Raw genomic sequence first — 15,540 nt, forward strand, 5'->3', positions numbered from 1 at the left:
GGAGGTGTTCAGAATGGATAGATCCAGGTTGGGGCACCAAGTGCCCTCCTTTTTGGGAACAAGGAACAGCCTGGAATAAAAGCCTTTGCCTGTTTGATCTGCGGAAACAGGTTCTGCTGCCCCCTGGGATTTGAGAGTTTTTGCCATAGAGGGATGGCTTAGAACTCCCTGCCTTAGAGGCAGAAGTGGTCCACTGTTTGGTTCTCTGTTGTCCCTGGGATAGAGACCTAGATGGCCTGTCCCTGCAGGGCTTAGTCGGTTTTGGACCTCGACGGTCTGTCGCTGTCTTTTTCCTTTCGTTTTTTTGTGAACTCCGGTAGTCTGATTGCTAACCGACGACATTTCAGGGCAGTTAAATCTTGAACCAAAATATTTAAAAGCAAAAATATACAGACGCTTAGTAATGCGTTGGTTAAATTTAGCACAAAACCGACAGCAAGGCACATTGTGATTAGGGCCTAGGCAAGGAATATAGTACAAATGAAAATTCTTATGAGGTATTTGTTTCCCACAAGTAATGCAATTAACTTTTAATGACATCGGAAAAGGAGCAAGAAAAAGTTTCCCCAATGGGGTACTTAGCTTTAGTTTGAAGACTTCGATTCTGAAACTTGAAAACGAAAATTTCAGGAGTCGGCCGACCGACACTTGCGAACTACGTCTGCTTCCGGCACCGTGCAGGAAGAAAGATCGATTAAAATGGTATCGGCTGCATGTTTTTTATCCCTGACGTCATGGAAGAGGAGACAGCAACCGACGCAGGACCCAAGACTTTGTTATTCAGGCTGACTGAGGGCAACCTTCCAGCAGATTACCCAAATGTAATGACTGCAACAGTGAAACACGAAGAACATCTCCCTGCCTTAGAGGCGGATGTGGTCCACTGTTTGGTTCTCTGTTGTCCCTGGGATAGAGACCTAGGTGGCCTGTCCCTGCAGGGCTTAGCTTGCCCCTGTCTGCTAGGTGCAGGAAAAGACCAGTGCTTAAGAGGGAAAATTCCTTCTGAATCTAGGAGGCTGAACCCAAAAGAAATCTTTAACTTTACTTTGCCTTCCATCTTTTTAAGCACCTCTTCTGCTTTTTCTCCAAACAAATGGTCTTTATCCAAGGGTGCATCAATTAATTTAGACTTGACATGATCAGGTAGAGGTTGTTCTTTCAACCATGCATGTCTCCTAATGACAGATCCAGAAACTGATGCCCTGCTTGAGGGTTCTAGGGCATCATATCCACAGTGTAAAGAGCATTTTGCCACTTGACAAGTAGAGTGCAGTAAATCTGCTAACTCTTTAGAATTGGCACAGTCAGGAAAGGTAGAAATATTTTGCTTTAATTGTTCCAAAGTGTGTTGACATTTTAACATATGGAACTGACAGCCGAGTGCTCTGATAGCTAAGGTTGCAGAGGTGTAAACTTTCTTACCTCATCTGTCCAGTGTGCTGGCATCCTTATCAGGAGTAGGATTCTTTGCAGAACAAGCCCTAGCCCCTTTAGGTCCCTGTGTAATGACCTCCGGGTCTGCAGCAGGATTTCTATACAGGTATTTGTGAGAATCCGGTACTCTGTAATACCCGTCAGGTTTACTGGAAGCAGGTGGGAGGGTGTCAAGGGCTAAGCTGAATTCATAGAAAACATCAACCACTTCTAAGATATGGTGGATGACCAGGGTGCTGTGCTGGGGCAGGTCTAGAAACTCTCTTAGCCTTTTCTTAGACTGAGAGAAGTCCTGAGATTCCCAATGGAAATGTTCCCTGATGGTGTGAAGGGTTTCCCCAAATGAAAGGTCTTCTGGTGGGGAGGCAGAAGGAATGGATTCCTCTGTATCTGAATCCTCATAAGCAGTCAGAGGTTGTTCCTCTTCTAAATCTGAATAATCAGATTCCTCAGAATCCTGCTCTGTCATTAGTTCAGGAGAAAGGTGTCTTTTCCTTTTAAAAGTTGTGGTCTGACTGCCCCTGATAAAAGAGATTACATCCTCTGCCATCTTAAGCATTTGGGCTTGGGGTGGTTGAGCAGGAGTAAGATGGTGGCTAGAGGTAGATTTTCTAGGAGTGGCCTGGCTTCTAGGCCTAAGAGTATCCATCAGTTAGAGAGAAACGGTAGTCGGAGGAGTTAGTTTTTGTCTAGAATCGGTAGTGTGAAAGGCCTCCTCGGAAGCTGGTACCTGTGTCATGGCTCCGGACACAACCGAGACAGAAACAAGCAAAGGCTCGGAAGACACAGAAGATTTCTGTGGCATACTGGACTCCGAAAGGGTCTCAGCAGAGGCCTGCGATGGGCATCAGGGGCTGCGAAAGCACCTCACTGAATTCCGGAGAACTGATGACCTGCTTAGCGGTAAAGTTGTCAGAAGGCTTAGCCTTGTGTGGTCTGTCTCTATCTTTATCCTTATGTTTTTTCGGAATGTCTACGGATTGTTGGCTGACCGACGCAATTTGTGAAGATGGAGGATGAAAACACCAGTCTACAATAAGAGCTCTACGATGAATGGTTTCCACATTAAAGAGGTCACAGAACTGGCAAAGGGGGATGTTGTGGTCTGGGCCTAAACAAGTGACGCAGTATGACTGGAAGTCTCGGTGTGGGATCTGCTTTCCACAGGCGAGAAAACTGTTAACTTTTTCAGACATCTGTTAGTGCAAGAAAAAATTATTCCCAACGAGGTACTTGGCTTTAGACATTTTCAGCTGTAATCCCAGCTCTGGTAGTGACCGACCGGCACACTCATGAACTGCTTCTGCTACGGGCTGCATGGCAAGAAAGACTGATGTAATCAGCTGTCTTGCTTTATAGCACTGATGACCTGACGTCAGTCTACAAGTGACAGCTGCTGATACAGAAAAACACTGACTCTGGTATCCGGGCCGACCGAGGGCTACCACAACAGGGATAACCCCACAGGTGATGACTGCAACAGTGAAACACGAAGAACATCCCTGGTTTTGTGGACCTATCCTGCCCTGAAAGGGGCACCTTCCTTTAGAGTTATCCCCTCTGCCTCTAGTGGGGAACTCGGCTCGTGCATCATTGAAAGGACCCGGTGATTTATTGTGCCACATCTTTCCTCTCCTCTGGTTCCTACAGCAGGAGCGCTGGGGAGCTGAAAAATGCACACCCATGGCAGAATGGGTCTGCCATCTTTCTTGCACCTAGACAACGTGTCTAACTTTAGGGCCGAAAAGTGAAGAGGCTTCAAATGCAGCATTCAAGAAGGAGGTCTTGAAGGGGTCCACAAAGTCACAGAGGTGCATCCAGGCGTGACATCTCATAACCACGCCTGCACCCGCCGCTCTAGCAGCTTCTTCTGTGGCATGGGCTATCAGACGCATGGAGGAGTTGGAGGTGGATTCGAGGGTGGCTAGCTATGAGGTCACTTTATCCTGGACCTCGTTAGTACACACAGCTCCTGCTAAGGTTTCGAAGAGTTCATTAATCAAGTCTGTCTGAAGCCTGGTGAAATGTGCCAAATAATTCAAGGACCTAATTGCAAAGGTCGATGAAGCAAACACTCGCTTCCCTAGCCTGTCCACCACCCAGGACTCCTTCTTGGGTGGGTGGAAAGTCTGGCTCTCCTTGGCCAGTTTTTTCCTGGTAGCTGCTGCCACCACCAGAAGTCTACTGGAAGACCCTTCGATCAATGTGGATGCTGTTCCGGCAGTAATAAAATTTTGTCCGGCCTCAGAGAAATCGATTCAGTGGTGTCAGGACATTTCTATGCACACTACATGATGACCTGGACAAGCTCATCTGCAGATGGCATCACCCAGGAGGTAGGGGGACAGGCATGAAAAGCCTGCAGGAACACAGACTCCTCTGAGGAAGGGCTGGAGGGCTGCCAGTCACCTCTCTAATTTAAGATCTCAAGTATGTCACCAAAGGACACAGCTTCAGAAGGTGACCATGGGGACCCTTCCCCATCAACATAATTCATGTCTTCGGTCAAAGATTCTTCTGGGGAGCCAACGTGCTTCCTCTTGCATGATTTCCTACAGTGAACTTCCTCAGTGGGAACTTCTTGGTAAGACTCCGAAGAAGCGGCACCCTGAGGGAGGGTTGTCCTAAGGGTCTTGTGCCCGATGTCTAACAATAGTGGCTTGTGTCAGCATCGGCGCAGGTAGGGAAAGTGGTAGTGATTCCGACACCATAGGCTTACCTACTAAGCCAAGGGCCCTCTCAATAGCCTGAAAGGCTGGCCCACCGGAAGAGGGATGGGAGCCCGGAACAGAGCATGACAACCTTGGTACAGGGGTCACACCATGCCCGGACGAACCAGCTCTCAAGCTCGGAGTCTCAAGAAATATGTGCACCGAAGGGACGCCGGGAAGTGTGAACAGCACCATAGAAAAAATAGGTGCCATGCCAGGGATTCCCGTGCCCATGGAAAGTAAAGATGTGTACACTTACCATAAATATAGATGTTGGAATGTATTCACTGTTGCAGTCATTACATTTGGGTTATCTGCTTGAAGGTAGCCCTCAGTCGACCTGATTAACAAAGTCTTGGGTCCTGCGTCAGTTGCTGTCCCTTCTTCCATGACGTCAGGTCGTCAGGGGTATAAAAACAAGCAGCCAATGCCATTACATCATTCTTGCTCCAGATGTAAGGTGCCACCCTAATGGGAAGCGATTAAATATAAAAGTACAAAGATATACCTCCAACAAAAAAGCAAATACACCAAAAAGACTTTTAAGCACAGTAAAGGAAAGTAGCGGTATAGCCAAAAGAAGTTAGGGGGCTGGAGGGAGGGTAAAGTACAGTTGTGTACCTACCATAAATGTAGATGTTCGAGTGTATTCACTGTTGCAGTCATTACTCTTGGGTTATCCTGCTGGCAGGCTACCCGCAGTCGGCCAGAATTCCAAAGTCTAGGTCCGGCGACGGTTGCCATCGCCTCTTCCCTGACGTCAGTGCGCCAGGAGTATTAAAGATGCAGCCGATGCCATTTTCTTCAGTTTTTCTTGACCCAGATATCAGGTGCCCCCAAATTGGTAGGCTGATAAATATGCCAATAAAAATGCATGAACAAAAATAACATTTCCTTCATCTACAAGCAAATACACCAAATAGGTTGTATAGGATAGAGTAGTGCAGATAAGTTCCAGCAAAGAAAAGGGGGGTGGTGGGTGGGTAACCTGGACTGCAACAGTGAATACACTTGAACATCTACATTTATGGTAGGTACACAACTGTACTATGTTCATCGTGTTTCACTGTTGCAGTCATTACTCTTGGGTTGAACCCCAAAGCTGAGGAAGGGTGGCTGGGCTAAATAGGATTAGGAGAGACTATGAGGCCCTGCAGGACTGCAGTGGCAAAGCCTGCTCTGGACTTAGAGTAAAGAGGTAAGTGGTAGTGTTTTGTGAAGGTGTGCACTGAACTCCAAGTTGCAGCCTCTAAGATATCTTTGGTTGGTACTCCTCTGAGGAAGGCTGCTGCTCTGGTGGAATGAGGCCTAATGCCCTTAGGCACTGATTTGCCATGTTGAAAATAGCAGAAACGGATGCAATGGCCTATCCGTTTAGAAATAGTCTGTTTTGAGATAGCCTTTCCTTGTGATCCTGCAGCATATGACACAAAGTTGCTCAGTCTTTCTGAAAGCTTTAGTTCTGTCCAAGCAGAAGTGTAACTACCTGTGTATGTCCAAAGAATGCAGAATTTTCTCACCCTTGTTCTGTGGATTAGGCTAAAAGGTTGGCAAGTGAATGGTTTGGTTAAGGGCCACACTGGACACCACCTTAGGCATAAATGTAGGGTTTGTCCTCAGAGAAACCCTGTCTGGATGAAAAATGATGAAAGGTTCCACAGCCATGAGTGCTTGTAACTCCGAGACTTGCCTTGCAGAGGTTATTACTAGGAGCAGAGCTGTTTTCCAGGTTAAGAATTTTATATCTGCTGTTGATGCTGGCTCGAAAGGAGACAGTGTGAGTTTTTCCAAAACATAACTGAGGTCCCAGGCCAGAATTGGTGCTCTCCTTGGAGGTCTAATGTTTTTGGCCCCTCTGAGGTACTGCCTTATTAAAGGTGAGAAAAGATAGGTGGTTCCGTATTGTAAGGGGCTGAAATGGCAGAGGCATGAATCTTAATTGATGAGAAGGAAAGGCCTTTGTTCAGCATCTCAGTTAGGTATTGTAAAATTTGAGGAATATTTGGTACACACGTGTCAATGCCTTGCTCCTGGTTCCAAGCACAGAATCTCTTCCATTTTTCTGCATAAGATTTTCTGGTGCTGGGTCTCCTGGCCTCCAAGATAACATCCATAACAGCTTTTGAAAGAGGAGTGTTCTGAATGGCTACCTTATCCGCCATGCTGCCAGATTTAAGGTCCTGAGTTGACTGTGCAGGATCTGATTGTTTTGTTGTGTCAGCAAGTGAGACGTTTGAGGCAATATCCATGCTGGACCTTGAGACAAGCTCTTTAGGATTGGGTACCAGTGCTGGCGTGGCCAGTCTGGTGCAATCCGTATCATTTTTGGCTTATCTTGTCTGACTTTTAGGAGTACCCTGGGAAGGAGAGGCAGTGGGGGTAAAGCATATACAGTTAGATTTTTCCAGCTGAAGGATGGGGCATCCTCTTTCCATGCTTGCTTGTGATAAATTCTTGTGCAAAATCTCTGCAAATGGCAGTTGTGAGGGGAGGCAAATAGATCTATGTCTGGGCATCCTCATTTCCTTATGATCATGCTGAAGACTTGCGGATCCTGTTTCCATTCGTGGGGATCCATGAGGTGTCTGCTTAGTTCGTCTGCCAGGGTATTTGTTTTTCCTGGTAGGAATTGTGCTTGCAGGTGAATTTGAAAAGCCAATGCTGTGTCCCATAAGGTCATTGCTTGTCTGCATAGGGGGTAGGAATGTGTACCTCCCTGCTTGTTTATGTACCACATGACTGTAGTGTTGTCTGTAAACTGTCCTGGATGTAGTAGGTCCTTGAAAGCTGTCAGGGCATTTTGATTAGCTAGCATCTCTTTTTGATTGATATGAAGATGCATCTGGTTTGCAGACCATGTGCCCTGAATACATTTTCCTGCCATATGGGCTCCCCAGGCATAATCTGATGCATCCGTTGTCAGTGTCTGTCTGGCTGTGGGTAAACTGAATGGCAGACCCTCGTTGTGGTGACAGGCTACTGCCCACCATCGAAACTCCTGTTGTAGGCAGGGAATGAATGCAATTACTGTCTCCAGGCTGTGGCAATGTTGAGTCCAAACACTTTTTAGGTACCATTGTAGTTTCCTCATATGCAGTCTGGCATATGGAATTAGTAGAATGCAAGATGCCATGAAACCCAAGGCCTGCAGGATTTTCCTTGTAGATAAGTGGGTTTTTGTTGCCAATTTCTTGAAGTAAGTAGTCAGATGTTTTTGTTTGTCTGGCGTGAGATAAGCCATCTGGGCAGTTGTATTTAAGTTTGCACCCAGGAATATTATCTCTTGAGAGGGCACTAGTTTTGACTTCCTTTCGTTTACTGTGTACCCTAGGCTAATTAGTAATCTTCTTACAAACGCCAGATGCTTCAGAAGAATGTCTTTGCTCTCTGCTTGAATTAGGCAGTCGTCCAAGTAGGGATATATTTGAATTCCTCTGTCTGCAAAACGCCATTACTGGTGCCAGGCATTTTGTGAAGACCCTGGGCGCAGTAGATAAGCCAAAGGGCAGTGCAGAGAATTGGTAATGCATTGAGCCAGCTATGAATCTGAGGTATCTTCTGCAAGATTGTCTGATTGGGACATGCAGGTATGCCTCTTTTAGGTCCAAAGTTACGAGCCAAGCCTTTTTGCCCAGCATGGGCAGTAGCTGCTGTAGAGTTAACATCTTGAATTTTGGAACTTGCAGAAACATATTTAAAATTGACAGGTCCAGTATTGGTCTCCAGGTTTTGTCCTTTCTCGGTACTAGAACAAGTCTGGAGTAAAATCCTTGCCCCTGCTCTTGTTGTGGTACTTGCTGAATGACCATCATGTCCATGAGGGCTGTTATTTGTTTTTGTAACTCTGCCCATTGATTGTGTGGCAGGTCTGGCATACCTTTTGACCTTGGTAGGGTGTGAAAATGGAACCTGTAGCCTTGGGATACTATGTTGAGGACCCATTTGTCTTGGGTAACCATTTGCCAATTTGATGAAAAATGTGCTAGTTTTCCCCCTAAGGGGGCTGCGAGAAGAAAGGTGCTTGGATCTGGTACAGGAAAGTCATTGGGACTGTTTCCTGTAAGGTTGGGATTTGTCTTCTCCGCCTCTGGAGGTAGGAGCACCCCATTGTTTAGGCCTGTATGAGCCTTGGGGCTGAGATCTGCCTCTGGGACGCCTGTATCTGCCTCTTTGTGGTCTGTCTGATACTGGAAAGGACCAATTTTTTGTGGGCCAGTTTATGCTAAACCTGGGTGGCTGCACCTGTAAGAATTCCTTGACCGTCTGCATGGATTTTGCTTTATCCTCCATTTTTTTCAATACCTCTTCTGCTTTAGTACCAAACAAAGTATCATGCTGTAATGGTGCATCTAATAATTTTGCTTTAACATGATCAGGCAGATTCTGTTCCTTTAACCAAGCATACCTTCTAATAACAGAACCTGTAACAGCGGCCCTGCAAGACGCCTCCAGTGAATCATAACCACATTGCAAAGTATGCTTTCCCACTTGTTCAGCTGCATGCAATAAATCCTGCAATTCTTTGTTCTCTGAACCTTCAGTATTTAACAATTTCTGTTTAAGCAGTGACATTAAATATTGCTGATATTTAAGCATATGAAACTGACAATTTAAAGCCCTTACAGCCAGGGTAGCAGAAGTGTAGACTTTTTTTCCCCCATCTGTCTAGAGCCCTAGAATCCCTATCAGAGGGGACAGGGTTTTTTTGCAGTGGAAGCTTTAACCCCTTTGGGACCCTGAGATATAGTTTCTGGGTCAGCAGCAGGGTTTTTATATAGGAATTTATGAGAATCCGGGACTCTGTAGTACCTGTCTGGCTTAGCAGGTGCAGGGGGTAAAGAGTCAGGGGACAGGCCGGACTCTGAAAATACATCTACAATATTCAGGACAGGTGGAATAGCAAGGGGTCTTTGCTGAGGAAGTAGCAGAAAGTCTCTGAGCCTTTTCTTAGATTCCGAATAATCTTGGCTCTCCCAGTGGAAATGCTCCCTCATGATATGTAGGGTTTCCCCAAAAGAATAATCCTCAGGAGGAGAGGCTGAAGGAAAGGATTCTTCAGCATCAGAATCCTCATAGGGAAGCATGGAATAATCCAGTTCAGAAGAGGAATCAGAGGAAATAGAAACTTGATCAAAAGAATCATACTCAGTCTCTTGCCTAGGCCTCTTATCAGGAGGGGGATAGGAGCCCTTGATCAAACTAATTAGGTCTTCGGCCATTTTGAGCACCTGTTTTTTAGGCATGGAAGTCTGGGAAGGAGTATGCTGTAGTTGTTTCTTTGACTTTAGAGCTGCTTTAGTCTTTGCCTTTGAAGCTGAAGATGGCTTAATATATAGTTGTGTAGGTCTGAAGACACCCTCAGAAGCCGATGCCTGCTCAGCGGCTCTGGACCCATCTGAGGGAATGATTTCCGAGTGTCCAATACCTTGAGTTTCCAGAGGCCCAGTCGGCTCCACGTGGGAGTCGGAAGCGGCCTGTGGCTCTGAGGTAGCAGGCGCCAGGGGCTGCGAAAGCGCCTCACTGAGAACCGGTGAACCAGAGACTGGCCTAGCGGAGGCTTCGTCATCGGTTTTGGACCTCAGATGCCTATACTTTTCCTTGTCCTTGCGTTTTTTTGTAAACTCCGGTTGTCGGCTGGTCCGACGGCATTATATAATTAAATCTTTGGCCAAAGTAATGAAATGCAAAATCGAACAGACTCTAGATAGTGCGTTGGTTAAATCTAGCACAAAACCGACAGCTAGCAACGTTGTGATCAGGGCCTAGGCAAGGAATACAGTAAGAGTGAAAATCCTTATGAGGTATTCGCTTCCAACAAGAAATGCAATTGTTAACTTTTTCTGACATCGGTCTGGAGCAAGAAAAAAGTTTCCCCAATGGGGTACTTAGCTTTAATGAAGACTTCGGTTCTGAAATTCAGATTTGAAAATCTCAGGAGTCGGCCGACCGGCACTTGCGAACTGCTTTGTTTCGGCACTTTCGCAAGAAAGACTGAAGAAAATGGCGTTGGCTGCATCTTTTATACCCTGGCGCACTGGCGTCAGGAAGAGGCGACAGCAACCGACGCGGACCTAAACTTTGAAATTCTGGCCGACTGCGGGTAGCCTGCAGCAGGATAACCCAAGAGTAATGACTGCAACAGTGAAAAACAATGAACATCCAGGACTGCAACAGTGAATACACTCGAACATCTACATTAATGGTAAGTGTACACAACTGTACTATGTTCGTGTTTCAGTGTTGCAGTCATTACATTTGGGTAGATTCCCAAAGCTATGGTTAGGAGGAGGAATTTAGATAGCATTAGGGCCAGCTATAAGGCCCTGCAAGACTGCAGTGGCAAAGCCAGCTCTGGATTTAGAGAAAATTGGCAAATGATAATGCTTGGTGAAAGTATGTACAAAACTCCAGGTAGCAGCTTCTAGGATGTCCCTGGTAGGGATGCCTCTGAGAAAGACTGTAGAGGTAGATGCAGCTCTGGTGGAGTGAGGTCCAATCCCCTGGGGGATAGGTTTTCCATGGTGCTTATAGCAGAAATTAATGCAATGGCCTATCCACTTAGAAATGGTTTGCTTTGAAATGGCCTTCCCCTCTGGCCCTGCAGCAAATGCAACCAGCAGCTGTTCAGATTTCCTGAGAGGTTTAGTCCTGTCCAAGTAAAATCTAAGTTGTCTGTGCACGTCCAAGGAGTGCAGTATTTGTTCCCCTTTGTTCTGTGGATTACAAAAGAAGGTTGGCAAATGAATGGACTGATTAAGAGCCACACTGGATACCACTTTGGGCATGAAGGAGGGATTGGTTCTGAGGGACACCCTGTCCGCATGAAAGATGATGAAAGGCTCCACTGCCATGAGGGCCTGTAATTCAGACACCCTTCTTGCTGAAGTGATGGCTAGAAGGAAGGCTGTTTTCCAAGAAAGGAATTTCAACTCTGCATTTGCAGCTGGCTCAAAGGGAGGTAGAGTGAGCTTTTCCAATACAAAGTTAAGGTCCCAGGCTGGAGTAGGGGCTTCTCCTGGGTGGTCTTAAGTTTTTGGCCCCTCTGAGGAATTGCTTCAGCAGTGGATGAGAGAAGAGGGGTGGTTCTTTATTGTAATGAGCTGAAATGGCTGAGGCATGAATTTTGATGGAGAAAAAGGAAAGGCCCTTGTGAAGCATCTCAGTTAAGTATTGAAGAATCGGAGGTAAATTAGGCGCTGCTGTGCCCATCCCCTGAGTTTGGCTCCAGGAACAGAATCTTTTCCATTTTTCAGCATTAGATTTTCTAGTACTAGGCCTCCTTGCCTCCAGAATGACATCCATCACTTGCTTACTGAGTGATGGTAACGGAGAGATCAGGTAATTAGCCGCACTGCCAGGTTCAGGGTTTGAAGCCGTGGGCGCTGAATTTGGCCCTCCTGCTGTGACAGCAGGGCAGGGGTCTGAGGCAGGTGCCATGGTGCCAGCAGTGACACACTGTACAAGAGAGGGTACCAGTGTTGGCGTGGCCAGTGTGGTGCAATCAGTATTGTCCTTGGTTTGTCCTGTTTGATCTTTAGTAATACCTTGGAGAGGAGAGGAGAGGCAGAGGGGGAAAGGCATAAACTGATAGGTTTTTCCAGGTGAAGGACAGGGCATCCATTTTCCAAGCTTGTTTGTGGGAAGTCCTTGTGCAGAATTTGTCCAATTGGTAGTTCTGGGGGGAGGCAAGCAGGTCCATCTCTGGGCTGCCCCATTTGTTTCTAAACATGTTGAATACCTTTGGTTCCAGTTTCCACTCGTGTGGGTCCATGGGATTTCTGCTTAGGTCGTCTGCCAGTGTATTTAGCTTTCCTGGCAGGAATTCAGCCTTTAGGTGCTCTTGGTAGCTCAAGGCTGTGTTCCACAGAGCCATGGCTAGTCTGCAGAGAGGGTATGAGTGGGTTCCTCCCTGCTTGTTTATGTACCACATAACAATGGTGTTGTCTATCTTTACCAATAATTGTCCTGGAAGAATGTGGTCCTTGAAGGCTGTCAGAGCATTCTGTACAGCTAGCATTTCTTTTTGATTGATATGCAGGTGCATTTGACTTGGGTTCCATTTGCCCTGAATGCACTGCCCTGCCAAGTGAGCCACCCATGCATAGTCTGATGCGTCTGTTAGGGTTTGGGCAGCAGGGGGTAGAGTGAATGGCAGTCCCTTGTTTTGGTGGCAGGCCTCTGCCCACCAAAGGAACTCTATCTATGGGCGGCACAGTGGTGCAGTGGTTAACATTGTCGCCTCACAGCAAGAGGTTCTCTGGTTCGATTCTCGGCTGGGGTGCCTTCTGTGTGGAGTTTGCATGTTCTCCCTGTGTTCGCGTGGGTTTCCTCCGGGTACTCCGGTTTCTTCCCATATTCCAAAGACATGCATCTGGAGCATTTCTCCCCGGGCCTCCGCTGAAAACAGGCTCTGTGGAACCTAGTCGGACATTCCCGGTCAACAAATGTTAAATAAATAAAATAAAAAATAAATATCTGTAGACAAGGTATGATAGGAATCATTGATTCTAGATCCTGAGAATGTTGACACTTTTTAGATACCATTGTAGTTTCCTTGTATGCAGTCTTGCATATGGAATTAGTAGAATGCAGGAGGCCATGAACCCCAAGGCTTGCAGTATTTTTCTTGCAGATAGCTGGTTCTTTGTGGCCAGTAGTTTGAAGTAGGCTGTCAAATTAACTTGTTTCTCTGGCATGAGGTAGGCCATCTGGGAAGTTGTATTCAAGCTTGCACCCAGGAATACAATCTGTTGGCAGGGTACAAGATGTGATTTATTTTTGTTTATGGTGTACCCCAGAGACGTCAGCAATTTCTTTACAAATGCCAGACGATTTAGTAGTATGTCCTGGCTTTCTGCCTGAATTAGACAATTGTCCAGGTATGGGTATATCTGAATATCTCTGGCCTGCAAAATGCAATGACTGGAGCTAGGCACTTTGTGAATATCCTGGGAGCAGTAGATAAGCCAAAGGGCAGTGCAGAGAACTGATAGTGCCATGTAGCCTGCTCTGAAGCGTAGGTATCTTCTGCAAGATTCCCGTATTGGGATGTGCAGGTAGGCTTCCTTTAAATCCAGTGTTGCCAACCAGACATCTTTGCCTAGCATGGAAAGCAGCTGATGAAGACTTAGCATCTTGAATTTTTGGATTACCAAAAATGTGTTTAGGATAGGCAGGTCCAGGATAGGACGCCATAAATTGTCTTTTCTGGGTACCAGGAAAAATCTTGAGTAAATACCTTGCCCCCATTCTTCTTCTGGGACAGGTTGAATAGCCCTGATGCTTAAAAGAGAGAGAACTTGCTTTTGAGCCTCTGCCCACTGATATGGAGGTAGGTCTGGCCAACCGTTTGGGGTCGGTAAGTAGTGGAATTGGAATCTGTATCTTTGGGAAACTATATTTAAAACCCATTTGTCCTGGGTAACGAGTTCGCAATTTTTTGCCTGCATGGCAATGTTTCCCCCTAAAGGAACAGTCAGTTGTGCAGGGCTTGGAAGTTTTAAAGTCAATGAGACAGTTTACCATAGGGGGAGTCATACTACTCTCTGCTTTGGAAGTGGGACCCCCTACTGCTTAGTCCTGCAAGTACCTTGGGACTGAATCCTGGGTGTTCTGCTGGTTCTGGGTTTGGACTGAGAAGGCCTGGAACAGGCAGGAAAGGGCCAATTCTTAGAGGGGCAATGCCTACTAAATCTGGGAGTCTCTACTTGCAGGAAATCTTTAACAGTTTGCATAGATTTAGCTTTTTTCTCCATCTTTTTAAGAACTTCTGCTCTGTTGCCAAATAGGTGGTCTTGGTTTAAGGGAGCATCCAGTAATTTAGCTTTAACATGATCTGGCAAAGATTGCTCCTTAAGCCAAGCATGCCTTCTAAGTACAGACCCAGTGACAGCAGCCCTGCAAGATGCCTCTAATGAATCAAAACCACATTGCAAAGTATGTTTTCCACCTTGTTCAGCAGAATGCATTAAATCCTGTAATTCTTTATTTTCCACACAGTGAGGAATCAACAGCATTTTCTGTTTAAGCAATCCAATAATATGCTGCTGATGCTTTAACATATGAAACTGGCAGTTTAAAGCCCTAATGGCCAAAGTTGCAGAAGTGTATACCTTCTTATCCCATCTATCCAGCACCCTGGAATCTCTATCAGAGGGGGTAGGATTTTTGGCAGTAGTAGCCTTAATGCCCTTGGGCCCGTGTGAAATGGTCTCAGGATCAGCAGTAGGAATTTTAAAGAGGAACTTGTGAGAGCCAGGTACCCTGTAATACTCATTAGGTTTTCTGGGAGCAGGAGGTAAAGTGTCAGGGGCCAGGCTGGATTCTGAGAAGGCATCATCCACAATGTCCAGTACAGGAGGGATAGCTAAAGGCCTGTGTTGAGGCAGGAGGAAGAATTCCCTAAGCCTCTTTTTGGAGTCAGAGTAATCCTGGCTTTCCCAGCGGAAATTCTCCCTAAGAGTATGCAAGGTTTTACCAAAAGAGAAATCCTCTGGAGGGGAAGCAGAGGGAATGGAGTCCTCTGCATCAGATTCCTCATAGGTAGATAAGGTCAAATCCTGGTCATCAGAGAAAACAGAAATTTCAGAATCCTGATCAGAAGAATCAGATGGAAAATCAGTCCTAGGTCTCAGAGGGGGAAGGGTGGCTTCCCCTGATTACAGTAAATAAGGTCTTCAGCCATTCTTATAATTTGTTTTTTAGGCATAGGGGCCTGACCATGCGGTCTGGGTGTCTGTTTTCTAGGCATGGATCGAGTTTTAGGCCTTGAAGAAGAAGATGGCATCGGTTTAATATGGAAGTCAGTAGGCCTGAATACACCCACAGAAACCATTGCCTGCACAGTGGCTCCGGACTCATCCAAGGTAGAGACATCCGCGGGTTCCACAGTTGAAGAAGCATCTCGCGGCATACCGGACTCTGAATGGGTCTCAGTAGAGGCTTGCGAATCTGAAGTAGCAGGTATCAGGGGCTGCGAAAGCGCCTCACTGAGTACCGGCGAACTGGTGACTAGCTTAGGAGAAGCGTCGTCGGCAGCTTTGGACCTATGCGTCTGTCTCTTTCTTTATCTTTGCATTTTTTTCGGAACGTTGGTAGTCGGCTGGCTTACCAAAGCCATTTCTGGATAACTGAACCAAGTACCAAAATATCTGGATGCGTAAATGAACCGATGACGAATCGTACGAGGTTTGAATAAGGCACAAAACCGACAGCAAGGTACGTCGTGGTCTGGGCCTCAGCAAGGAATGCAGTACGAATGAAAATCTTTATGAGGTATTTGCTTTCCACAAGAAATACAATTGTTAACTTTTATTGACATCGGTTTAGATAGAGCAAGAAAAAGGTTTCCCAACAGGGCACTTGGCTTAGTTGAAGACTTCGGATCTGAAACTCT

At 46.2% G+C, this 15,540-nt stretch overlaps 1 protein-coding gene across 1 annotated transcript in view; it reads right to left on the reverse strand.

The window, feature by feature from the left end:
• The window catches only part of TP53BP2 (tumor protein p53 binding protein 2), a gene marked incomplete in the record, with an annotated part of 1,836,298 nt that overhangs the window by 897,509 nt on the left and 923,249 nt on the right, over window positions 1-15,540 (reverse strand).

This window comes from Protopterus annectens, chromosome 1.part2, assembly GCF_019279795.1.
Source record: "Protopterus annectens isolate FY-2018-M chromosome 1.part2, PAN1.0, whole genome shotgun sequence".
Taxonomy (NCBI): domain Eukaryota; kingdom Metazoa; phylum Chordata; order Ceratodontiformes; family Protopteridae; genus Protopterus; species Protopterus annectens.